This window comes from Crocuta crocuta, unplaced genomic scaffold (genome assembly GCF_008692635.1).
Source record: "Crocuta crocuta isolate KB4526 unplaced genomic scaffold, BGI_CrCroc_1.0 scaffold253, whole genome shotgun sequence".
Lineage (NCBI taxonomy): Eukaryota > Metazoa > Chordata > Mammalia > Carnivora > Hyaenidae > Crocuta > Crocuta crocuta.
In genome coordinates, this window is record NW_027529451.1 from 785934 (window position 1) to 813623 (window position 27690).

Here is a 27690-nt window from a genome sequence, read left to right on the forward strand (position 1 = left end):
GCTTTGCCGCAGTTGATAGAGGAATCCTGTTCTTGATTCTTGATCCAAAGATATTTGGGAAATAAGAAATAAGAATTAAAAAAATTTTTTTTAATGTTTTATTTATTTCTGAGAGAGAGGGAGATCGAGAAAGACAGCATGAGCAGGAGAGGGTCAGAGAGAGAGATACAGAATCTGAAGCAGGCTCCAGGCTGTGAGCTAGCCGTCAGCACAGAGGCGGACGTGGGGCTCGAATCCATGAACCGTGAGATCATGACCTGAGCTGAAGTCAGACGCTTAACTGACTGAGCCACCCAGGTGCCCCAAGAAATAATAATTTTTATGTATTGATACTTGAAATTATAAATTCATAATAGTTAAATAGCCGTCTGTTTTTCATAGATCATAGTATTCTGAATGATTTTCTAGTGACTGTATGATTTTGTTTTTAAATGTTTATTTATTTTGAGAGAGAGAAAGCACTCACGTGCCTAGGGGAGGGGCATAAAGAGAGGGAGGGAGAAAGAATCCCAAGTAGGCTCCCTGCTGTCATTGCAGAGCCCAGTGCAGGGCTCCATCCCACCAACCATGAGGTCATGACCTGAGCCAAAATCAAGAGTCAAACACTTAACTGACTCAGCCACCCAGGTGTCCCAGTATGATTTCCTTTTTAAAGGATTTTTAACGTAATTAAAATGTCACAACTTGCATTATTTATTTTAGTTGATGTAATAAGCCACACAAGCTGTGTGTGTGTGCACGTGTGTGTGCACGCACGTGCGAGCATGTGCTCGTGAGAGAGGGGGGGAGAGGGAGAGAGAGAGAGAGATTATCAAATCTCCAAGACAGATATTTCTGGTATTAGAATACTGCCTACTTCCCATGATTATGCTATTGCACATTTGTTACATTTTAAATATGAAGTTAACATATTTCTATTTGAAATGTCTTGATTACATTGCATATTCTGAAAACACACTACTCCAATAAAACTGTTATTTCAAGAGTAATATCACTATATGATGTGACATTTATATTAAATGTGATTTTCATCTACTCTATAGGGTTTTCTGAAATTATAACAAACTATAATTCCATCCAGTTCTGGCTATGTTGTAAACTTGGGAGTGAACTGAAGTGATTTGTCATAAATATCCCACTAAGGGATTTATTTGGAATACACTATAACATGTTTTTCATTTTTAATAATACAAGATTAACATCATTCAGTATGAAATATTATATTGCTATACAGCATAATTCAAAAATGTCTCCCTGATGCTGTCACTGTATGGTATTGATTTTAACTTGAGGTCTTCATTATCTAACACTTTCTCTACTTTATATAAGCTGCCTGTTCTTAACATTGCTAAAAATTGTGTGTGAATATATGCCTTTGTTACTAGTATATAACTAGTATCAAAAATATCTGTTACCATTTTAGAGGTGGAGTAGTACTTTTAAGCTGCCAGTCTTAGCAGGACATAATATTAAAATGATAATTCTCATTAGGTGGTAACAAGTTCCTTTTACTTTAAAAGACCAATGACTCTTCTCCTTTGTTAGTTTTATCCATCTGTACAGGTATGTATATGATCATGTGTGATGAAAGACGACAGCTTCTCATAACTTCTGTTGGTTGTGCATGTTGTGCGTGACCAGCCCTGAGTTCTCGGGGTTTTCCACCCCAGCTCAGAAAACTTTCATGGAGCGCCTGGGTGGCTCAGTCAGTTAAGCATCGATTCTTGATTCTGGCTCAGGTCATGATCTTGTGGTTGATGAGCTCCAGCCCCACGTTGGGCTCTGCACTGACAGTGCGGAATCTGCTTGGGATTCTCTCTCTCCCTCTCTCTGCCCCTCCCCCCAAAGTAAAGAAATAAACTTAAAAAAAAGTAACTTTCCTGGTCTTCCCCTAGACACATACCAGTCTGAGCAAGCAGAAAGAAGTGAGTGGGTTTAGGGACAGCACAAGTGTTAAGTTATACCTGGGCACTCTAGGTTAAGGAGGGGACCAGACAAATTCTAGGCCAAGAATCAACTTGGAAAAATTGATTTTAATACTCTCCCACCTCATCTTTGGCATCCCTCACACCTGATCATATCTATATATCTGATAGAAGAGTTGTTTTTTTAGTGATAAGGTAGCTGTTACAAGCAGAGACTCTGGAATCACTTGGGCAGCGTGAGCTTGAGAAAATTACTTCTGTATGCCTCAGTTCTCATGTCTATAAAACTGGGATGTAAATTACATATAAAGTATAGTATAAGTAAAGTATATAGAAGTATACTAAAGCATATATAACAGTGTTTAGCACACAGTAGACACTACAGAATTATTAGCAGTAGTGGTATTATAATTATTCTTATTGCATGTTAGTTGGTTAAGGCTATCTACAGGGGACACCTAATATACTCAATAAATGGGGTCAATAAATGTTGCATTTTCCAGTATTCCATTACTGAAAGACCTGCCTTTTCTTATAAATGCATCTTGCTCGAAATGAATTCTCAGTCTTCTCCCCATAATTCCTTCAGTGTACACCCTATTAAGATTAAGGGTGCTAAGAGACAAAAGATGATAATCAGTTAAACCATATCATACTAGCCAGGTATGACCAGTAGCCCTAACCTAGGAATGTTTAATATTTAAATAGTACTAATTGGCAGAATTGTAGGAAATTTGGGATTAGGAAGGAGAATCTGAGCCTGTCAACTGGAAGCCCAAATCCATTTAACTTCTCACATCAGAGAGAATATTGCCTTATTGTAAGCCATGGAAGATCTAAGACTCCGGTTTTAGCATACACTCCTAGTAAGCAGGGTTAGTCATAACACAATAGTTGGAACATTAGGCCACGGGACTCTCTTGCCAGCAACTTGAGGTGGCCTGACCACCTAGGTCTGTAGATAACAGATGTCTGCAGAGAGGGCCTCAGAGTGGCTTCTGGATATGATGAGTAACTCTCTCTCCTTCTTCTTTATAAAGTTTTGCTGACTTTTTAAAAAATAGTTCATAAGTAAACTGCACATTATTTGTCTTTATTACCCAATGTAATTTATCGTAACCATTGACTACCTCATTTTGCTTCAGATTAAACCCATTTTAAGTTTATTCCAATACAGTTATAAACTCCTTTCATGTTTAGTGATTGTCATTTATTGTAATATAGCATGGTCCTCTGCTTTTAACTGAAAAGAAATAGAGGGATTCATGCTAGCCATTGGCTTTTCATTAAGCTAATATTAATTTTTAATTTTTATTTAATATTTTAAAGATCATTAATGATCATAAATTAGAATGTACAAAATATATGATTTTAAAATAGCGTGTTTGCATATCAGTGTTGTGGCTGCTTCATACTTCTAATGGCCATAAAGCCCTGGCTTGTATTTGTGTAGCAGAAAATCAGCAACTAAGACTGGCAACAGCAGAAGCAAACAGTCATCTAAACATGAAGTTGATCCTTGAAGGATAAACCAGAACCTGATCTGCAAAGTCAACAGTATTGTCAAAGTATTTTGTATCATTTATGGTAGATTGGTGTTTAATTCATTTTTTAAGTGTACTTACTCCTTTATTCCAAGGAGCCAGTAGCATCAACTATTGACAAAGTTTTACATATATCTTTAGGGCCTTTTAAACACAGGATACTTTTCTAGAACTTAATGAGGAGATATGTGAGATTTTTATTGTGCCAAAAAATACTGCCAATTCTACTTATCCAAAGCACAGTAAATAAACAGTAATCTTAAATCAGAATTTAGGGGTGCCTGTGTGGCTCAGTCGGTTAAGCGTCCAACTTCAGCTCAGGTCATGATTTCATGGTTTGTGGGTTCAAGCCCCGCGTTGGGCTCTGTGCTGACAGCTAGCTCAGAGCCTGGGGCCTGCTTCAGATTCTGTGTCTCCCTCTCTCTTTGACCCTGCCCTGTTCACATTCTCTCTCTGTGTGTGTCTCTCTTGCTCTCTCAGAAATAAATAAAAACATTAAAAAAATTTTAAATCAGAATTTATTTAATACCCATTTCATTTTTAAAATTTTTTAGTGTTTATTTTTTCTCCTTTAGGTAATTTTGTAACACCTTTTTTTTTTTAAATAGTTTATTGCCAAGTTGGTTTCCATATAACACCCAGTTCTCATTCCCACAAGTGCCCTCCTCCATGCCCATCACCCCTAATCCCCTCCCCCCCACCCCATCTGCCCACAGTTTGTTCTTGGCATTTAAGAGTCTCTCATGGTTGTTTGTTTATTTTTGAGAGAGAGAGAGAGAGAGAATGAGTAGAGGAGGGGCAGAGAGAGAGAGAGAGGTACAGAATCTGAAGCAGGCTCCGAGCTGTCAGCACAGAGCTGGACACCGGACCCAAACCCATAACCGTGAGATCATGACCTGAGCCAAAGTGAGATGCTTAACCAACTGAGCAACCCAGGTGCCCCTGTCATACCCGTTCCTTTATCCTAAGGCATGAAACAAGTAGAAGTTATGAGAGACAAAGTTAATGTGGTAAGAAAGTACTTCTCCGGTTCCTGTAATTGTGGGATAATTAAATCGCCATTCTGAACTTTAGTTTCCTCATCTACAAAATGTGAATAATACTTTTACTACTTACTTCTTAGGCTTTGTGGTAGGAATCAAATGACCTAATGTGTGAGAAAATGCTTCATTAATTCCCAAGTGTTTTTAAAATGTATGTGAAATCTTAAATACAAATAATGCAGTTAGCAATATAGTCTCTAAGGCTGTACATCTGTATCTCAGAAAATAATTTCCCTGACTGATATCCTCTGAAAAGCAAGTATGTTGTAAATTGAGCTTTCATTGATGCTTAAATTTACAGTTTCACTTTTGTCTCATTAAAGGGGATGCTACTTCACATAACCGTTAGCAACGTTTATTGACTTCTTACTATTATTCTACATTCTGTTTTTACTCGTCAGCTATTATTTCTACATGTTATATCATTTAATCCTTACAGCAATCCTATGATGTAGGTAATGTTATCACCATTGAAGGAACTGAAACAGAATTGCTTAATGAATTTTCCAAGGTCATTCAGCTAATGAGTGGCAGCAAAGATGGAACTGAGATCCATGTGGTTCCGACTCCAGGAAGCTCTCCTTGGCCCCTGCAACAGGCAGTTTGAGTCACAGTAGGTATAGGATAGTTTGTCTCCTATTAAAGACCCCACAGGTCATTAATTTCTAAAAGACTATTGTCAGGAAATAGTTTTAAATAGGTACCGTAACTTTTCTCCACAAAAGGTCCCATTAGCTCTTGCTAAATCTAAGAGTAACTGACAAATTCATTACCTGACTTTAAGATGAAGTGGATGGGGGTACCTGGATGGCTCAGTTGATTAAGTGTCCAACTTTGGCTCAGGTCATGATCTCATGGTTCCGGTTGGAGTTCAAGCCCTGCGTCCGGCTCTGTACTGACATCTCAGAGCCTGGAGCCTGCTTCGAATTCTGTGGCCCCCTCTCCTCCTGCCCCTCCCCCGCTGGCATTCTGTCTCTGTCTCAAAAATAAACATTTAAAAAAATCCTTAAAAAAGAAAACATGAAGTGGATGACCCTCTGGCTTCTCAGATACCACCATTGGTTATGCAGTGGCTGAAATGTAAATCCTTTCGCCAGAACAGAAATGTAGGCAGAAGAAATCTTCACTTTTGCTGTTCCCCAGGCCAGGTCTGTAGGGCTGTCTCTGTACTTTTCCATCTTGAAACCCCATTCATGCTTCAGACTTCCAGCTCTAGCACAACTGGCATTTTTCCTTAACTAATGACAACTATTATGACATATTTAAAGAATTGCTTAAGCCATTTCACTTGAATGTCTACAAACGCCCTCTTGAACAGTAGCTGTCAAAGGAAAAATGTTTAACTGTAACTGAGAGTTGTGTAGTATGCCTTACTTTTTACAAAATTTCTGTTTTGACTGAGTTTCCATTCTCAGGGCATAGTGTTCCTTTATGAATATAGGCACACATTCTTTACAGCTGGGCGAATACCCATAACAGTTTGCACAGTAATAGAATACTTTTTTAACTGTTCCCCCGTTAGGAGTGTTCCTATTAAGGTGGCTCCCAAAGTATGATGCTTTACTCCTGAAGTGTGCAGAATGATTGCAGGGAGTACAGAATAAACACTTTAAAATTTATAATTACCTATATTATTTGTATTTATTTTTACATTTTAATTTATATTATTTTTATTAATTTTAAGTTATATTACAAAAAGCTTGTAATTTTTACATCAGAGCTATTAATTTATATTGGGAAAAACACATAACTAGTACATCAGAGGTGTGATTTCATGGTTTTTTAATTGAGGCTGAACTAGGTATTTTATTTATTAAAAGGGCTTAAAATAGGCATTTGCCTCTTTAAAAATGTTTTAATTTAAAGAAAATGTTAAATGAAGGATACTACAGTTAGTACGTGAATAAGGATAGATAGGTACACATATAAATGATATGTAGAAAACATTGGTCCATTATATGCAATTCACTCACAGCTCGTTTTCTACAGTTTAGTATCCTGTGTAACAGAGTCTTGATGATCCTTGCCTGTGTAGTAGTGTGGAATGATAACTTTGAATAGGTTAATCATTGCATTATAGTAAACTCTTTGCAGAAATAGTTTTGTCTGGTTGCAAAATAACAGTTAATCTCTGAGTCTTATTTCTTTATATCTCTTGTAGCAGTGGTTTTTTTTTTTTTTTTTTTTTTTTTTTTTCTCCTTTCTTGACCAAACTCTTAAGTCCAACCAGAAAAGATGACCAGTGCTGGATCTAGGACATAAAATGCTTATACTATAGATTGCCGTCCAGATATTCTGTATTAAGCCAGAGCCCTTGATCCCCAGACCTGCCAACCAGTCAGGTGAGGAGAGAGTCGTTGGATGAAGCTCGGTCTTCACAGCCACTTGGTTTGCTATGAAGGACTCTGCTCTTCGATCTTCCACGTACCTGCAAGTGGATTCTGAGCTGGCTTGGTTTTCTTGCCCAGGCCTTTCTCATGCNTGCAGGTGTTTTTTTTTTTTTTTTTTTTTTTTTGTCTCCTCCTTCACATTGGGAGAAACTCCATAGAGTTTACTGTGTTTGCAAAATGAATGCAAAACAGTGATTATTTTTCTTGGTAATTTAAATGAGATCTAACTATGGATAAGTCTGAGATAAAATTTCAAAGCCATTTTTCCCTGAAAAAAATAAGATACTCATTAAGTGAAATTGGATAAAAGGAATATGTAAGGGCTCTGTGAAATATGAAATATATGCTCCATTGGGATTTCAAAGTCACTGTTACCCATAAAATACGCTTTATTACATGTGTTTATATATTTTGAATTTGGCTTCATGAGAAACCTCAAGCTTAAAGGTTTTCTTTTCTTGGCTTTTTATTTATGTTTTTCCCTTTGTTGTTATACTGGAATATAGTTTAAGTTGAAGCCTAAGGTTTGTGCTTTGGGAAAGTTTTTTGTTGTTTTACATGTTAGTTTTAATAGAAAAACACCTGTCGAAAATACTATGAATTCTGGAATCCATATGACATGGTTTAGAATACTGATTTTCTACTTACTTTTCCTGGGACTTTTTGAGCAAGTTGCCTGACAAAGCCTCAGTTATACCAACTGAAAATGAGCCTAGTAATCTTTACTTCATGGAGTTACAATCAAGATTAATGTGAAATACTCTGAAGGGTTTAGTGCCACATAGGGACATAGTAAATAGATGGTAACTGTTAGTTTTATTTTCAGCGATCAACGGTGACTCCATAAATCAGGTAAGCCTAATATTCAAAGCCTCACTCTACACTTCTGGGCAGCCTTCTTTCCTTGAACTTCTCTCACAGAGCTCCCTTACTCTTGCTCCACGTAGACCATTCTGGATTTTGCTACTCACTTAGTGTCTATTTTCAAGCCATGTCTTCTGCCTTCCCTCAGCCCAATCTTTCTTGTCAATCCTGCATGTCGTTTGCTCTTTTTATACTACTGTTTCATCTGGACTTCAAATTAGTGGTACATGATTTAGCAGTTGTTGTTGTTGTTTTCTCTACTTCTCTATTCAGATTTTAATTTCTACAAGTAAATTTTCAGTATTACAGGCAAAAGAGACTGTATCCTATATTTTTTTGGAACTATACACAGTTGTTTGGCTTAATGCCAAAAACAAACAAAAAGACATTGATGCAGATCCATGGAAAAGAAGGAAAGATGGTGGTCATAAAGTAAAATAAGAGCATGACACCCTGATACATTTAGTTTAGGGATTTTAGTTATAATACATTGAGCATCTACCATAGTACTTCTGTCATTGCAGTCTAGGAAGTGGTCAAAGTCTAAAGTTGAAGTTTACTTAAATGGGAAGGTACCTAACTTTTGCAGTAATGGAAATGCATTGGAAAACAGAACAGGAAATACACTAAATCTCTGCTGTCAGCAGACCTGGATTCCAATTTTTTACTCTAATTGCATGACCTTGAGCAAGTCACTTAACATTAAGGAGATAGAGGGGAGTTGGGAACCAAATCAGACAACTAATAAAAAATTAAAATAGTCTTGGGCTCTGAAGATTTAATCTTGGCTTTGGAAATAACTGTACGTGCTTTTGATCAAGTCGTGTATCTCTCAATTTCCTCATCTCTAAATTAAAATCCATCTCAAAAAGCTATTAGGATTCAATTGGAACACGCGTGTGATGGTGTCTGGAATATTGTGGGCACATAGTAAATGTTGTGTTTATTTTTAAATAAACCTCTATGGATCTACATTGATTTAATTGTAAAATGAGAGACTTGAGTTAGAGGGCACCAAAATCTCAGAGTTTTAACATTCTGTGTCACTTACCTCAGAGAGAAGATAATGGGTAAAGGATAATATTGTTATTTTTAAGCTCCTCAGAGATTCCTAACTTGACCTAAAAGAAACAATTTCAGCAAAAAATGGATACATCTAAATTACATTAGACGCTACTAAAATATATTACTCACATTATGGCTTTACTTTTATAGTCTGTCAGTGGATATCTGTGACATCTTCTCCATGGGTTTTGACATTCCATTCTGCCCAGTAAGAAGTTCTGTGTATTTCACTCTTAGTATGATCAAGTACCTTAGTAATAACTTAAAGCAGAGTTGAACCTGTCAAGTTGACAGGTAATTCACTTGCAGAAGAAGAGCTATATTTTATAATTTATATGTCAAGTTTGACTTCTGCTTAATATTATACATGATTAAACAAGTTCCAAGAGAATGTAACATTGATTCAGTCTATTTTTCAGTAAAGGACTCTGCCTGTTACAGAGAAATATGTCACCTGTTGTCAACGTGTGTGTGTGTGTGTGTGTGTGCACACGCGCGCGCACGCGCTACTTGAGGCCTCTGATTTCTAAAATAAACGCAAAATAACAGTTTTCCTTCATTTTCACAACTTTTTCTGTATACAGAAACCTTGAATATTGTCTCAGTCTGGCAGGTTCCTGAATAAGGATTTACAGTGCCTTGTGTTTATCTGGCATGCAGCCATGTAGACAAATGTTACAAGACCAAAGTAGTACTAATCTGTATGTTTGGTTAAAAGAAGGTGGTTTCTCTCAGGCAGGTTGGAAAACTTAAGAGCGTTACAGTAGTAAGAGGTTTCCTGGGAAGGCCCTGTTTTCCAGAGATCAAATGTGGCGTTTTCAAATAATACATTAAAGTCCACCAAATAGATCTTAAAATTGGTCCTTGTAGATTTCTGAAAGGGTTATTATTGCTGTGCCCTCTCTTTGTTTTCTGGTTCACTAGAATTCCAAAATGGCACTACCACCCTTGCTTCTGGGGGATCTCACCATCTAGGGAAATGAAATTTTCTTTGCTCACCAGAAGATTATTAATCCTTGATTGGATCAATAATGGACAGGTAGGTCCATGAGGTCCAATTTCGTGGGTATGTGATATACTATAGTATATACCAGAATGTTTGGCCTGCAAGGAATCATGTCTTTCTCCACAAACACTCACATTTAGGGTTCTGTTTTTATTTTTTCTAAAGTTGTTCTGTTAAGCATTTTATTCACAACACCTCTAAAGGAATAGAAATTTTAAGAAGATAAGACAAAGTGGAAATATTGAATTTGGTTGATCATTTTTGTGATTAAGCATATGTAAGTTTAAATTTTTACATTTGCTCTAAGTAAATAGTTGAACAGCTTAAGAACCATATTTGATACCACAGTGGATATTCAGAAAGCAGGGAGTAAATTGGAGAAACACAAAACCAGTAAAAATTGTTAACAGAAGGGGCGCCTGGGTGGTTCACTTGGTTAAGCGTCCGACTTCAGCCCAGGCCATGATCTCACGGTTCGGGGGTTCCAGTCCCTCATCAGGCTCTGTGCTGACAGTTCAGAGCCTGGAGCGTGCTTCAGATTCTGTGTCTCCTTCTCTCTCTGTTCCTGCCCCACTCATATTTCTGCATCTCTCTCTCTCAAAAATAAATAAAGATTTAAAAAAAAATTTTTAACTGTTAATGGAAGTGTAAAGGAATATAACATATACTTTTTCTCAAGCCTTTGAAAAACATGAGGGATTATTAAAAGCTACATTTTTTTTTTGCTTGAATTCTGGTTGTAGTTCTTGGCTCAAATTATCTTTTTGAATACTAAATCTGTTTTATGAATGTCAGTTCATTTTATTTAGGTTTTCAATACTGATTTTTAAAAATGAGCCTTGAACAGTAGTATTCAAACACTTTTAACCATGTAATCAGTTCTCCAAACGGAGTATTTCATGGAAGTACAGTATCTATAGTGGATCCCCTCTGTTCAGAGTGGGGTGAAGACAGGAAAGCAGATGTACATGTACACACACAGGCATGCATACACATACACATAAATCTTCCATGATTCCAAGGACTACAGTTTGAAAATCACTGATGTTATACTAACTTTTTGTTAAATGACTGAGAGCCCCAATTCATAGTATTCTGAAGTAGACTTTGAACAATAATTATTTTAAATTAAAAAACACAAATGTCAAGAAGATTCCTGAAAGATATTGGTAGTAATGGCATTCTTTAATTTCTCCACAAAAACAAATAAAGCAACTAGGATATCAAAATCAAAACCTATATATAGCAGCTACATCCAAATTAGGTATCCCCACCAACCCCCAAATACTAGCAGGTATAGAGCAGCTACCAACAGCTACAGGATTCATGTGAGACCGGTAACTGTGGGAGGAAGCAGAGAAAAGGAAACAGCCCTGAGAATTGGAAATCTCTCAAATTGCCAGGAACTACTCTCTGGAAAGCACATTAAGCCAATCCAACTAGATGCTGAGATGAGATGGGTGTTTTTGCAAGATTTAATTCATTGGTGAATACAAGGGAACTGGGAAGGAATTCAGTTTAATGGTGCTGGATCATTCTGGTTCTTATATACTCTTGAAGCAAGCAAACCAAAGCTCCCTTCCAAAACAGATCCTCTCACTGAGAAAAGCTGCTTAAAGTAGAATCCAAATTGAGCAGGACAGGACAAGAGGGGAGAAAAAAAAAAAGTCCAGATAAAAGCAGGTGATAAACACAATGACACAATAAGATATCCCCTTAATGATAGTATCTGATAGGTATCAGAACAGCTAGTATCAAAAAAGACAAGAAATAACCAATGTTGGCAAGGATGTAGAGAAAAGGGAATTCTTATGCGCTGTTGGTGAGCGCAATGTACCATTGTGGAAAATAGTATGGAGGTTCCTCAGAAATTTAAAATAGAAACACCATAGATCCAGTAATTCTACTACTAGGTATTTACCCAACGAAAATGAAACCCAGGTGTCCTTCGATTGATAAAAGAATTAAAAAGGGGTGTGTGTGTTTGTGTGTGTGTGTGTGTAATTTAATTTAAAAAAAAAAAAAACAGTAAAAGCATAAATAGACTCAGATACCGAGAACAAGCTTGTGGTTGCTGGGAGTGGGGTGGGAGGTTGGGCAAAGTGGGTGGAGAGTAGGAGGTACAGGCTTCTAGTTAATGGAATAAATAGTCACGAGGTTGAAGAGACACCATAGGGAACATAGTCAGTGTACTGCAGTAGTGATGTATGGTGGTAGATGATAGCTACACTTGGGGTAAGGCTAGCATAACGTAGAGTTGTGAAATTACTGTTGCACACCTGAAACTAATACAACACTGTAGTGTCAACTATACGTGAGTAAACAATATTTAGAAAGCTTTTAAAAATGGCAAACCATAAAAATGCTTTTAATTCTTTATAAGAAGCTTGAATATAAATGAAAGCGAGCAGTAAATAAATGAGTAAATAAGTTAAATAGGTAAATAAATAGAGCAGGTGATGACAACATAAGCAATCCTACATTGGGAGGCCATTTTTTAAAAATCAGTTTGTGAAATCTAGAGAGAGTTCTAGAACCTTGAAGTTGGAAACACTGTCCTGGACTCTGCTTTTCAAAGTACAGAAAAAATTATTTCACTAAAAAAAAAGACAAAATTAAACAACGTTTTTTAAAGAAAAAAGGAATAAAATAATGTCCTAGCAATGAAAACATACCCCCAAAAGTCTGCAGAATAGATGGAAACTATAAACAATTATTTTAAAACAAAGTAAAAATAAATTTTTTTAATGCTACAGGATAGAAAAAACGAATCAGAATTTGAAAAGATTGAAAAATTAAGTTGATTTGAGAAAAATCCATGAATCGCTTCTCGGCCTTTTGGCTAAGATCAAGTGGAGAAAAATCCATGAAACACCATGTTTAAGATACTCAAGGATAGAAAACATGAGCAACCAATTTTCTTTAAAAAATTTTCTTAATGTTTATTTTTGAGAGAGACAGAGCACGAGTGGGGGCAGGTGTGCAGAGAGTGAGGGAGACACAGAGAATCTGAACCAGCTCTAGGCTCTGAGCTGTTAGCACAGAGCCCATTGTAGGGCTCGAACCATGAACTGTGAGATCACAACCTGAGCTGAAGTCAGTTACTTCACCGACTGAGCCTTCCAGGCACCCGTGAGCAACCAACTTTCTATCCAGCCAAACTTCCCTTCAAGTGTAACTACCACAGACAAATGGTTATGAATATTCCAAGAATTGTCTTGCAAGAGAATCTACTAGAGAATGAATTTCAGACAAAAGCTCTTCTCCCATCCCCCCCCCCCAAAAAAAAAACACCAAAACAACAGGAGAGACTTCAGAGTAAGAGCTGGTGAAGTATGTGAAGTTCAGTTTCCTAGCACTAGGTGGTAGTTCATGTGACTCACTTCTGGCCCCTGCAGTGGGATGGCAAAAATACAGAGTATTTCCGGACACCATCCACATTCTCTTTAATAATTGGCCAGCTGGGTGCAAAGGGTCTTGCATAGGATTTTTTGACACCAATAGATAATCATGTTATTGTTATTCCAGATATATCAAAGTAATATCTATGCCTCACTGCTTCAAGATTACAGAAATAATTATTAGACTCACCAGATCAGATTAAATTTTGTTATTGAATCTAATAAGGAAACACATTTGTAACCAGATTTTTAAAATACTTTGGCATCCATATTTCAATATAATGTTTTATTTGTAATACTATGCATTTTTATGTGATGCATTTGAAAACATTCTGAGAAGAGGTCCATATGCTTTACCAGACTGCCAAATGAGTCCTTGAACAACAACAAAAAAGGTTAAGAACTTGTGATTTAAAGTTTATTTATTTATTTTGAGAGAGAGCGCATGCATAAGAAGGGAAGAGAGGCAGAGGGAGACAGAATCTTAAGCAGAAGCCTTATGAGAGGCTCAGTCTCAAGACCGTGAGATCATGACCTGAGATGAAATCAAATTGGCAGCTTAACCAACTGGGCCACTCAGGCGCCCCTAGAACTTGGGATTAAATGGAAAGAGATGGAGTCTCTAAATTAATAGGAGCAGAGGGCCTTTTCCCCATTCTGTTAACCTATGTTGAAAATGGCTTGAGCTAGAAATAAACTTTTGTTGTATTTAAATGAAAATAATAAAAAGGAAATTTTAAAAATTTATACTGGAAGTAAGCTCTTATTTGATTTCATTCAAATACTTTTGTAGAAAGAACTTTAGTTTTTCTGAATGTTTTACATGGTCTTTACTGATCTCCAGGGGTCAAAAAGAAGCACCAGCCTGTCTTCAGTTTTCTGGTTGGGCACACTAGGCCAGACTGAACATTTCTATTCCATGCCTGAGCCACATAGTGATTCTAGTTTTTATTTTGCAATGTAAATTTGATTCAAAGTGCTCTTCCCCAAGGGGACTCTGTGGGTATCAGACACAAGTAAGTCCATTTCTGTACTTGTTAGTTCATTTTTTTATAGCCTTCTATCACACACACGCACACACACACACGCCAAAAACAAACAAAAAATCCTTCATGCAATTATGACCTAATTGTAATTATGGACTTTATTACTTAAGAGAGCTTTAGAGGGTATCTAACCCACCATCCTCATCTTTATAAGAGTGAACTGAGGACCAGAAAAGCTTTGATTTATAAGAGTCACATTTTACCCATGGTCACACAACCAAGGTAGCAGTCTAAGCTCAAACTGCTGTTTCCACATGCGTGATACTAACATTGCACTAAAACCTCAGCCTCCCATCTTCCTTCTTCCTTCTCTCCTTCCTTCCTATCACAGTAGAAGAGGTTTCAGTGCTTCTGTCTGTGATTTCATCATTCCTCTTGCATGCCTATTTCATATTCCATCCCCTTTCTGCCCTTCCCATCCAGACTTCCAGAAAGAAAGAACACATTGTCTTTCTTTTAATCTCTTTCATTGTGCATTTCTTAACCCACAGTCCACAGTGCCAGGCATTTCACTTAAACTGTTCTTCCCAAAGTAAGGAACATCAGGTTTACTCAGATTCATCAACGGTTCTCAATGTGATTTTTCTCTCCCATTCTGCAGTATGTTACACTGTTGACTTCTTCATCTCCCTTAAAGTACTTTCCTCTCTCTTAGCCTCTGTGATGCCATGCTCTCCTGAGTTTCCTTATTTGGGTGCTCTTAGTCTCTTCAGCATATGCCTGTAACTTTTAAATGTCAGTGACTGTTTCTTATAAGAACACCCTTCTAATTTCTCCCCATTTTCACTGCTGGTTCTCCTAATAACTTGATGTATTCCTGGGCTTCTGAAAGTGCCCTATGTACTGCTTTCTCATAAATCTATTCTGCACCAGCTCTTTCACCTAAATGTTATACCTGGCTGGGCATCTGTACCTGGACGTGCTCCGAGCCCTTCAAATTCAGCATGCTCCTTTTGTGTCTTGGCTCCAGAATTCAGACTCCTATCCAGGGCACTGTCATTACCACCGTCATCTTCTACCTTGAATACTGTAAAGCCTTCTAACTGGTCTCATGTTGCCAGTCTCAGCCCCTTCCTTACTGCCATCAGACTGATCTTTCTAAAATGAAAATATGTTCATGTCCACTTCTCTTTCTAAAACCTACCGTGATTCCATTGTCCTCAGGAAAATCCACTGTGGTACTGCATAAAAGGTGCTTTCTTGATCTGGCCCTGCTTACCTTTCCTGCCCCACCCTTTGCCACAGCACCACACAGTGCCCAGTTTTCTGAAAGAAACTTCCTCTCCTCTGTTGCTTCCTGCACTTTGCCTATGCTCTTCCCCTACCTGCCTTTCTTTCCCTGTCCTTTCTTCCACTCTCCCTTACTCGTGGATAACTTCCTTGAATCTCTCAGATCTCATCTTTCACAACTGGGCTGAGGAGCCTTTCCTCTGCTTCCATAAGCACTCTGTACTTACTCTATTACAGACAGCATTCATCATAGTGCACTGTTACTGTCCCTTGTCTGTCTCTCCCCTTTGATGGTAAAACTCAAGAAGAGCAGCTGTGTCTTACCACCATGCCCCCAGGATCTAGCATCTGCATTTACTTTTAATGGATGAATTAATATACCTTACTTGGTTATAATAATAAGTTCACTGCAGTGGAATAAAAGCTAGAATATAGCTAGCCTTTGGGATCCATACCATATCCTTACCTTATTGGTGAGATTTCAGTCCTCTGAAAAACTAAATAAATATATAAACTCTCTTGAACCTTTGAAATAAATAGAACAGCACTTTTCCAGTATACTGAGTTAAGGAAACACAGATTTCCCAAAGTTTTAAATGTTTGAAAAGAACCTTACCTTCAATAATTCTGTGAAAACTCCTAGAAAAGTTTTCTTAGTTTTTTTTTTCCTTTAGAGACTGGGAAAAGATTTTCTTTTTCCTTCTTTCTGAAGGTTGTGTGTCTAATTCTTTTCTTTACCTCATGCATCTGGTTACAGTGATTTTGAATTAATTATAATGAATAAATGAGAAACAAAAAAATCAAATGACCTTTATTATACAAATACATTTGTACTTAAATGTTGCCTAAGAACAGGTGGCTAAACCTGGAAGGCCCACAGATTTATCTGGTAGCCAAATTGGGAATGCAACACATTACCTTACTGTCTTTTGTTTTCTAGATGTAATGCCTGAAATTCCAGTTACCATCGTTGTTAATTATCCTACCACTGATAACGAATAGCTTCTCAATCTACCTTTGTTAGTTCTATGCAGAGGAACGTAGGATTTTAATGTTCACGAATGCTGGCAACAAGTTGAAAGAAGGGAAGTGATAAACTTAAAATCTCTCTAACACTACTGAGTGTATGTATTTTGGGGGTATTCTCTTTCATCTTCTTGGTGACAACCCATTTTTAGATTGAATCTGGGTTCTCTGCTCAGTGTCTTTTTCAGTGTTTGGCCCCATTCTGGTCCATATCAGACTCTGTTCTCTCTTTCCCATAACATTCCTTCTTAGGAGTAACCTTGTGATAATTATCTTTGTTTCCTTGCCTTTACTTTATCATCACAGGTAGGTATATTTTTATCTACTCATCACTGCTTTGCTCAGAGAACTGGTGTTTTTCAAACCCTCTTGATATCTCTGTTACAGTATCAAAAATGCCAGTCAAACCTAATAGCATCTCATCTAGGCTTTTCTGCTCTTGGTTTGCTTCTCATTTCACTGTTCCTATTCCCTGAAAGTAAGCATTCTTAGATCTTCTGTGTCTGAAACCATTCTTCTAAGGTGAAGTCCTTCAGCAACATTCTTAGGGAGAGTAATAACCTATTCTCTTTTCAGTTCTTAATATATTTTGCTTGGCCCTATTTGTAACTTCATTATTAATATATAGCCTGGTTTAATTGAATAAAATGAATTCCTTAAAATTCTAATCAATAAATCAAAACTTAAATCAGTTAGGGTTTATAGACAAGCAGGAACCTGCCAAGATATGAATTTGAGCTCTTTTAAGAGTTTATTTTTAAGGCATGATTAACCATGAAAGGGAAACATCTCAGTTGTTTTGTGCTGGATTTTTCAGTTAGAAATGCAACTGTCTTTGAATTCCAGTGAGCCAAGTTTACAAACATAGTAGAAGGTCTTTCATTTTTTCCTGGCATTGAGACTGTTTTAATAAAAGGAAGAACACATTTATATATGTTTACTTGAAGAGAAGTATGCTTATATGTGATAATATCATTACTACCAAAACATAAACCCTTCTCCTCAACTGCTACTTTAATTGCTGTACAAGGTCACTGAGCAGGCACGCTGGGCATTAGAGGTAAACCTGTAGATACTTTTAATGTGTCTGCAGCCTGAGTCTTTTTAAACATATATGAGTTGATCTGTCATTTGCCATCTAAATAAGAGTCTAAGTTTAAAATTAGAGGATTGCTTTGTCTGTGGTGACTTTGGACTAACACCAACTGAATCAGAAGTGTGGAGTACCCAAGGATTCCCATTCACTATATGAGTTATCAACTATTTTATTGTATTTGAAGCTCACATGCCTCTTCCTTTCCTTTCCATATTGTTTTTGGCATTCCCTAAATAACCCAGCAAACAAATTTTCTTTGTAAAATAGATTTTTGTTCCTTTATACAACATATTTTTTTATCAATATTTGTTAGCTTTTCTGTCTGCTACCCAGTGGGGTTATGACCTGTCTCTGAGGTTCTTGTTTGTTGCTGTTTTTGAATTTAAAAAAAGTGCTGGTGTTCTGACAGCTCAAATATTTTCTGAATACTGATAGTGTTTCTGTGAGCAAAGACATTGAATATAATTATTATACTTGATATACCGTAAGATTTATGAATTTGGCAGTAGAAACCCACTAAAAGATGTTGACCCAGAACTTAAATTTAATGAATCTAAACCATTTGATTTTCATTCTACTACATTCAATGTTTAGTTAACTATTCCTTGTTATCATACATCCATGTGTGCTTTGAGTTGCTGCTACCTGCATCATACATAAAGTTATAGGAATAACCAAATTGGAATGTTTAACTGATAAGTTCCAGAGTTTATTATTTCTAATTATAGTGTTGATTTCACTCTGGAAGTTTGTGTGTTAAGTTCCTTATTGTTTCATATACTAAAAACATTTTCTGTCTTGGGGCACCTGAGTGGGTCAGTCAGTTAAGCATTGACACTTGATTTTGGCTCAGGTCATGATCTCACAGTTTCTGAGTTTGAGCCCTGTATCAAGCTCTGCACTTACTGCTTGAGATTTTTCTAACTCCCTCTCTCTGTGCCACGCCCCTCCTCCCTCCCTCCCTCTGTCCTCTCTCTCTCAAAATAATATAGGAAAAAAAAGAAAAATCTTACTTAAAAAAAGACATTTTCTGTATTTATTTTAATGTTCAGCTAAAGAGGTGTAATCATTAACAAAATTATAATTTGAAAAACTACATTGTGAATATTTAGCATCTGGTCATAAACAGTATAATTGTATTTGCAGTGAATAAATTGTTAGCCTAAAATAGAAAGAACTCTGATATGAATTGGGACTGTTTCTCTTGATATTTTACAGATCCTTAGCCAGCTGTGAACATATATCTAAATAATATTACACTTCACAGAGAAAACAGAGTATCATGTGCTAATATATTTTTAGGAGCTTTTACATGATTGTTTTTGGAGTGGTAAAATACAACTTACAGAAGTTGATAAATTTCATAAAGTAATACCTCAGTGTTCCACATACGTGGTTTAGGTTTTGTTTTGTTTTTAAAAATAATTTGGAATCACTGCTTTACCAGGCCTTTTTTTATTGTTCACCATAGTTCTCATCGTCAGACAAACTGTGTATTTACTTTTATTTGCTTAGTGTTATCTTCTCCTCACCAGGATATAAATTCCATGAACTTACGGAGTTTGGATTTGTTCAGTCCTAAATCCACATTATGTTTGTGACCGACACACAGGAGGAACTTAGAATATATTTGTTGAATACGTGAAGAAGTAAACAAGTAAAGTGATTTCATTTTACATCTTTTTTCCTTTTTATTTAACATATTTTAAGCTTTTATTCATGTTAATAAAAATACTTTTTTAAAGAAGAAATCATGGTACACTAAAGCAATTACACGTAAATTCAATCTGATGGAGATGTTTTAGTTACTGTGTGGTAAACTGACATTGTACATGACAGTCTGTAGATTCTATACTTTGATCTACTTTAGCCTTTTTGGAAAAAAGACAAGGAGAAAAGCTTTATAGTATAGTTTATTCTTTTATATTCGTGAAGATATCATCCCTCTGATTAAAAAAAATAAAACCTTCTTGAAAATGAAGAATATTCATCATCCAGTGTAGGAAAAGTTACATGTATCAATGTGGCCAGACCGTGCCCCAAGCAGGTTGTTGGACTCAGAAGCAAGGATGAGAAAGTGACTCACTTACGACAAAAAAACCTCTGAACTCTTTGATGGAGGGCAGTTCAAGGAAGTTGTGCATGCCTGCAAAATAGCATGATAATTGTCCTCTTAATATTTAGCTATCAGTTTGCTAGTTATATTACCTTTGAGGAACATGAAGCTGACATTCTCTGCTTTGGTGTCCATTAGTAAAATAAGAATCCCACAGCTGGTTAATTTTCAATCAGTTTTTTGATTCCACCCCACAGTCCTGCTCAGTTTTTTCAGGTAGTTGTTGCTGAATAGCTGCTCTGCTTTTATACATGTTATACAATATATTTTATCTAAACAAAATTAGATTTTATATTCATCAAGGCTTGAACTGGAGTAGGACAGGAGAATTCAATTCTGCCAGCTTTTAAAAATAGAGTAGTATGGTTGCCTGGGTGGCTCAGTCAGTTGAGCATCTGACTTCAACTCAGGTCATGATCTCGCAGTTCATGAGTTTGAGCCCCGCATTAAGCTCTGTGCTGACAGCTCAGAGCCTGGAGCCTGCTTTGATTCTGTGTCTCCTTCTCTCTCTGCCCCTCCCCTGCTCACACTCTTTCTTTCTCTCTGATTTTCAAAAATAAATTTTAAAAATTTTAAAAAATTTTAAAAAGAATAGTACTTTGTAAATCTATCCTGTCACATTTTATTGGTCTCAGACCTCTTTTACTCCTCATTTCCTGTGTTTCTTTTATTTCTCACTGCCTTGTTTCTCTCTTTCTCTCTCTGTGTGTGTGTGTGTGTGTGTGTGTGTGTGTGTGTGTGTGTATGTGTGTGTGTATGGATAAATGGTCAAATGTGAAATATATGGAATAACTAACTGTGGCTCAAATACTTTTGTTACCAGCTTCCATTCTGTACTGACATCCTTTGTATCCTCATGGATAGAATTTGATAGGCAGGTCTAACAAGGACAGTTTGGGAGTACAGTATTAAAAAGCGGCTTTACTAACCATCAGTAGTTACATTGGAGTTCTGGTGCTGCCTCCACTCTGCCTACAGGAAGTTACAGGAATGGATAGCTGGACAGTTTGGAGTGTGACATCGCCTACAGAACTAATGAGTGACCATTGAGCAAATCTTAACTATTTCTGAGGGATTTGTATCATTTCTCTGGAGTATTCAGTTGACGTATTTGCTTCAAACAATGAATGACACAGCCTATCCATAGTCTTTGGATAAAGGGGAGATGGGTTTGAGAAGGTAATTTTGGTTCCTAACATATCATGATCTCATACACTGGAAGGTAACCATCGCCATGCCAGCTAACTTTTCTTTTACTGTATATCCATTTTCACTGTGCTTAGTAACATTACTAATAACTAATAGACATGGAGAGGTTGAGGGTCTGGGGAAGAAAGGATCAAGCAAGCAACTGGTACACTTAAACTTGAGTTACAGAGCAGATCCAGTTGAAATATCACCACCATCACCTCTCTCTAGGCCTCTCCTCCCCAGAAAGCAAGTAATTTTAAATGTTGATATTTTACTGATCTTTTTTGTGAGCACTATCATATTACCAATGTGATTGATGGAACTAGAATGTAGCTAATGTAAAGCATTTGGCAGTATTTTGGGAAAACTTCCATATAGCGAGATAAGCAATCATAGACTTAATTTAAAATTTAAACATGTTCAAGCTGAACATTTGTAGAAAAAAATTTTAAGGAAACTCAAGAAAGAACCTGCTTTTATTGTTCTCAGTATCAGTTTTTAATTTTTTTTAATATGGAAGGCTTCATGACCTTGTGTGTCATCCTTGTGCAGGGGCTGTGCAAATTTTCTCTGTGTGATTCCAGTTTTAGTGCATATGCTGCCAAAGCAAGCAAAGTTAACTTTTTATTTTGGAATAACTTTAGATTTACAGAAAAGTTGCAAAGATAGTACCAAGTGTTTCCATAACACTTCTCCCAGTCTCTCTACCTAAGATTTTATTACAAGCATATCTCAAAGATACTATGGGTTTGGTTTCAGACCACCACAATAAGGCAAATAACACAACAGAGTGAGTCAAATTAATTTCTAAATTTCCCAATGCATATACAAATTATGTTTACAATGCATTGTAGTCTCTTAAGTGTGCAGTAATATTATGTCTAAAAAAGAAACAAATGTATATGCCTTATCTAAAGGATACTTTATTGCTTAAAAAATGTTAACCATCATTTGAGCGTTCAGCAAGTTGATCTTTTTGTTGGTGGAGGAATGTTGATGGCTGCTAACTGATGGGGGTGGTTGTTACTGAAGGTTGGGGTGACTTGGCAATTTCTTAAAATACGACAACAGTGAAGTTTGCTTCCTTTCACAAACAATTTGTCCGTAGCACGCAGTGCTGGTTGATAGCATTTTACCCACAGGAGAACTTCTTTCAAATTTGGAGTCAGTCCTCTTAAACCCTGCTACTGCTTTATCACTAAGTTGATGTGATACTCTAATCCTTTGTTACCATTTCAGCAGTGTTCCCAGCCATCTTCACCAGGAGTAGATTCATCTCAAGAAACTACTTTCATTGCTTATCCATAAGAAGTAACTCATTATCTGTTACAAGTTTTATCATGAGATTATAGCAGTTCAGTCACATCTTCAGACCCCACTATTAATTCTAGTTCTCTTGCTGTTTCCACGTCTGCAGTTACTTCCTCCACTGAGTCTTGAACCCCTCAAAGTCATCCATGATTGTTGTCTTGTTAATGTTGACATTTTGACCTCTTCCCATGAATCATGAATGTTCTTAATGGTATCTAGAATGGTGAATTCTTTCTAGGAAGTTCTCAATTTACTTTGCCCAGATCCCTCAGAGGAATCATTATCTATGGTAGCTGTAACCTTACAAAATGTATTTTTTTAATATTTACTTATTTTTGAGAGATGTTGAAGTGGCACAGAGAAAGGGGGACAGAGGATCTGAAGCAGGCTCTGTGCTGACAGCAGAGAACCCAATATGGTGTTCACACTCATGAACCATGAGATCATGATCTGAGCTGAAGTCAGACACTTAACCAACTGAGCCACCCAGGTGTCTGACAAAATGTATTTCTTACATAATGTAAGAAATTACATTACATGTATTTCTTAAGTAATAAGACTTGAAAGTCAAATGATTCCTTGATTCATGGGCTACAGAATGCATATTGTGTTAGCAATAATGAAAATATCATTAATTTTGTTGGAAATCTCCATCAGAGCCCTTATGTGACCAGGTACATTATCAATAAGCAATAATATTTTGAAAGCAATCATTTTTTCCCGAATAGTAGATCTCAGCAGTAGACTTAAAATACTCAGTAAAACATGTTGTAGATAGATGAGCTGTCATCCAGGCTTTACTGTTCCATTTATAGAGCACAGGCAGAGTAGATTTAACATAATTCATAAGACCCCTAGAATTTTTGGAATGGTCAGTGAGTACTGGCATTAGCCACTAACAAGAGAGTCAACCTGTCCTTTGAATCTTTGAAGATGGGCACTGACTTTTCCTCTTCAGCTATGAAAGTCCGAGATGGCATCTTCTTCCAGTATGAGGCTATTTGATCTACACGGAAAATCTGTTGTTTGGTGTAGCCACCTTCATGAATGATCCAAGCTAGACCTTCTGGGTCACTTGCTGCAGCTTCTGCATGAGCACCTGCTGCTTTACCTTGCACTTTCACATTATGGAGATGGCTTCTTTCCTTTTACCTTATTATATACCAACCTCTGCTAGCAGTCAGCTTCTTCTGCAACCTTCTCTCCCTTCTCTCATTGAAGAGCCTTGCTCTGGTTTAGGCTTTGGCTTAATGGAAGGTTATGGCAGGCTTGATCTTCTTTCTGGATCACTAAAACTTTCTCCATATCATCAATGAGACTACTTTGCTTTGTCGTCATTTGTGTGTTGACTGGACCAGCACTTTTAATTTTCCCTAAGAACTCTACCTTTGCATTTACAACTTGGCTGTTTTCTGCAAGAGGCCTACCTTTCAGCCTATCTCAGCTTTTAACATGTCTTCCTCACTAAGCTTAATCATTTCTAGCTTTTAAAGGAACATGTGAATATGTAGAGGTTATTGTAGGGTTATTAATTGGCCTGATTTTTATCACTGTTGTGTCTCAGGGAATAGGGAGACCCAAGGTGAGGGAAAGAGGCAGGGAATGGCCATTCAATATACCAGTCAGAACACACACAGTATTGGGGTGCCTGGGTGGGTCAGCCGGTCAGGCGACCAACTTCATTCAGCTCAGGTCATGAGCTCATGGTCTGTGAGTTTGAGCCCCGTGTCAGGCTGTGTGCTAACAGCTCAGAGCGTGGAGCCTGCTTCAGATTCTATGTCACCCTCTCTCTTTTCTCCTCCCTGCCTTGTGTTCTGTGTTTCTGTGTATCAAAAGTAAATAAACATTAAAAATTTTAAAGGAACACACACAGTATTTATCAATTAAATTTGTTGTCTCATATGGGTGTGGTCATGGTGCCCCAAAACAATTACAATGGTGACATCAAAGACCACTGATCAGTACAAATATAATAAGAAGAAGAAAGTTTGAGATACTGTGAGAATTAACAAACTTTGACTCAGTGACACAAAGTGAGCACATGCTATTAGAAAGATAGTGCTGACAGAATTGTGATGCAGAGTCACAAGAAATCTTAAGTTTAAATGTAGTATCTGCAGAGTGCAATAAAACAAAGTATAAAATGAGGTATGCCTGTGTTTTTTTTTTTTTTAAAAGAGTGGAGCATTGGGGCACCGGGTGGCTCAGTTGAGCTTCTGACTCAGCTCAGGTCATCATCTCATGGCTCATGAATTCAAGCCATGTGCTGGGCTCTGTGCTAACAGCTCAGAGCCTGGAGCCTACCTCAGATTTTGTGTCTCCCTCTCTCTGCTCCTCCCCTGCTCTCTCTCTTTCAAAAATAATTAACATTTAAAAAATGTAAAAAGAATGGGCCATTAAAAGGCACAACTACTAAATAATAAGGTATCCTGGATGGAATCCTAGAACAAAAAATCGGATATTAGATAAAAAACTGAGGAAATCTCAATAAACTAAGGACTTTAATGATAATTATGTATAGGTATTGGCTCATTAATTGTGACAGATGTACCACACTAATGTAAAATGTTAATAATAGAGGAAACTGGCTATAAGGCATATGAGGACTCTGTACTATCTTTGCAATGTTTCTGTAGGTTTAAAACTTTTAAAATTAAAAGGTTTAAAATAAAATAATCCTCCTCAGAAGTTAATCACATGTTTATTCAGTGTCCACTCTGCCCGCAACACTTTTTAAGTCATTGTTACAAGTGCCAGTTCTTCGTGAATTCACGTTGAATCAAAAACCATTCTTTGCATATGTGCTGTGTTGTGTTCCAGACACCATCGCAGCTGACTGGGGTGCAAAGGTGAGTGAGACATAATGCCTGCCCCCAGGAGACTCCAGTCTGCTAAAGGCAGGCGGCAGCATAACTGGGTAGAAGTGCTGTAACGGAGACAGAAGTCATGGCCTATGGGAAACCAGGGGTAGGGATCATTTGTTTTGCTGGGGCTAGAATGAAACCAAGTGTTACAAAATGGCTAACTCTGAGAAAAATACAATAGACTGAACACCAGAGGAAATTTAAACAAGTATCTAACAGCTGGAAGGTGGTGGCAAGGGTATAGTGATGTTCAAAAGAAACAGGAGTAATGAAAACTGTTTCCAGTAGTGATTAATTACAAATAGAACTGTTAAGATTTTTAGTCCCAACAGGAAATGAGTTCAATAATAAACCAGCAGTTAGTTTTCTTATATCAAAAATTGATGTGATACAGGAAAATATTAAGAATATAACCTGCAGAAGGAAAAAAAATAATATTCTTGTTCTCCCGAATGAGAAGCTGGTCTATACTAAAGTAGCAAATCCTACTGTGTTCCCATTTTGGTCATCTTTTATCTGTTCTCTACAAAGAATCATCTTTAAGTTAGATATACCAAAAATTAAAGAAGTTTATTCAGAAAACTGAAAGAAGCACAAAAATAAGAACTAAAGCCATTTTAAAAGCCATAAAATTGCTTAGAACAAAAAAAAAAAAAGATTTTTACCTGCCTGCCTCCTAGTAATTGAAAGGTTACTATGAGAAGGGCTTTTAGAACAGAGGTAGAGGAAAAAAACCTTAAATTTAGCAAAATAAAGTTAAATACAAGCAAAGCTTCCTAATTTGAAGCATTAAAAATACATACTTTAAGGTCACTAATGAGGGGAAAGTGCCGTCTTTGATGTAGGGGGATGTCCTGCCCTTTGCTGGACGTCTAGAAACAGAGGTGGTGGTTTCCAACTATTCCAATAAAGGGTGTATGCTTTGGTTTGCATATGATATTAAGATATTAACAACGTATTAACAGGTATATAAAATATCAATGACTGTTTAGTGATTTTAACACATAAATATGACAGCTACATTAGACTTGGGTTCCCCGAGGAAAAATTAAATCCATCAAAAGCAAAGAAGAATCCCAGCTGGCATAAGCACTTGACAGATTCAAGGAAGATAGGGTTTTCCTCTAATCTGTTCTATTCGCAACCTTTTGTTTCAGCTTTAACATTTCTGTCCCTTCAGATGCTATTCCAGCCAGTCCACCTGTATCAGATGAATAATAGCTTTTTATAAGTAGTAGCAATTTTGTCTGTATGTAGACAGCAAGAGTGCCCATCTTTAGAAGTAATTGTTTTTCTTTAGAATCAGACTACTCTTCCTTTTTTCATTTGAACTGATTACGGGGTGTTTTCAGAGCTTTGCTTTTCATATACTACAGATATTGTAGTCACACTGTCCTTAGCATTTGTTTCAGTTTATAAAGAATACAATTAGCCTTTTTAATGCTTAGTTCAGTCACAATTAAATCTCCTCTAATGGTTAGGGATTGGTCTTTCCAAGGCTGAGAAGGTGCTTTTAATTATTCATTCCTCAGTTTGTTTCTTACAGCAGCCTCAGCTGTGCTTTATTATTCAAAGGTTAATGCAAGCTGAGAAGTGGGTAAATTAAATCTGCTTGGCAGCCAACAACTGTGTGTATTAGCAGACACTGTAAGATGGAGATGGGCAGCCTAAGTTATTTCCACCATTGTAGCACTGCCAAAAGCAAAAACCACTAAATCCTTCAAAGATGGCCTATGCTGACAGGAATTATTAAGGGATACTACAAATTGGTGGTTCTTAAATTGCAAATCTTCAATAAAATCTGTGTTTGTTTTGCTTACAAAGAGAGAAAGCAATGGCTGAAATCTGAGAGGTAATAATAGCTTCTGTAGAAAATTGATGTAGATACCATGACTAATGAACTTTGTATAATATTAAATCACTAAGTTGAGTGCTGGAAGTCACTTCTATAGATGTTTTACAAGGGCAGACTACAAAATCTCCAATGAAAGCAAGGGCATAATGGGCTATTCCTAGACAACTAGGCAGTATGAAAGTGCTGTCACAGCTCTATCCCTGCAAAATGTTTCTAGATCCATTCATGTACTTCCCTTTCTAAAGCATGTATTCTTTATAGCTATGGAATCAGGAATTTTGTAAACTCCTAAGGATACCTCATAGAAATATTGGCGCAAATAGTGTGCAAGGTAGGGACATAACTCAGTAGGTTTTATGGATACACCAAAAGCCAAGAAGTAACTTCTTAGTCTTCTTTGGTTACTCATTCTCTCTTCTCCCCTAAAGTGTTTGTGGGGCTGGTCTCTTAAAAACTCACCTCCAAGAGGGGGAAAAATAGTTGAGGAGAGGGAGGGAGGCAAACCATGAGAGACTCTTGAATGCTGAGAACAAACTGAGGGCTGATAGGGGTGGGGGAGAGGGGAAGGGGGGGTGATGGGCATGGAGGAGGGCACTGGTAGGGATGAGCACTGGGTGTTATATGGAAACCAACTTGACAATAAACTATGAAAGAAAAAAGAAAGCAATCTAATTCAATTTACATTTAAACATCTGTAAACAAAAAAAAAAAAAAAAA

At 37.0% G+C, this 27690-nt stretch overlaps 1 protein-coding gene and 1 non-coding gene across 2 annotated transcripts in view; one reads left to right on the plus strand and one right to left on the minus strand.

The window, feature by feature from the left end:
* UBE2E2 (ubiquitin conjugating enzyme E2 E2) overlaps positions 1–27690 on the plus strand; it is a 373168-nt gene that overhangs the window by 244839 nt on the left and 100639 nt on the right. The gene's annotated exons all lie outside the window — the stretch shown is intronic.
* Positions 21451–21553, minus strand: LOC144228830 (U6 spliceosomal RNA). Its single transcript, XR_013334277.1, has one exon. It is a non-coding gene; the product is annotated as a U6 spliceosomal RNA (small nuclear RNA).